The sequence below is a fragment of the Octopus bimaculoides genome, chromosome 26 (assembly GCF_001194135.2).
Source record: "Octopus bimaculoides isolate UCB-OBI-ISO-001 chromosome 26, ASM119413v2, whole genome shotgun sequence".
Taxonomy (NCBI): Eukaryota; Metazoa; Mollusca; class Cephalopoda; order Octopoda; family Octopodidae; genus Octopus; species Octopus bimaculoides.
Genome location: NC_069006.1, coordinates 12,734,732 through 12,734,989, shown reverse-complemented (window position 1 = coordinate 12,734,989; position 258 = coordinate 12,734,732). Strand labels below are relative to the sequence as shown.

Here is a 258-nt window from a genome sequence, read left to right as displayed (position 1 = left end):
CACACACATCCGGCAGCTTGTGTCACATGCATATCCGGCAGCTTGCGTCACACACACATCCGGCAGCTTGTGTCACATGCATGTCCAGCAGCTTGCATTATACACATTTGGCAGATTGCGATATGCACATCCAGCTTACATTACACACATCCTCCTGTTTACATTACACACACACACACATTCTGCTGCTTGCGTTACACACACGTCCTGCTGCTTGCGTTACACACACGTCCTGCTGCTTGCGTTACACACACGTCC

The 258-nt window shown here is 50.4% G+C and overlaps 1 protein-coding gene across 3 annotated transcripts in view; it reads right to left on the bottom strand.

The window, feature by feature from the left end:
• LOC106880530 (uncharacterized) overlaps positions 1-258 on the bottom strand; it is a 164,572-nt gene that overhangs the window by 9,992 nt on the left and 154,322 nt on the right. The window lies entirely within an intron of this gene.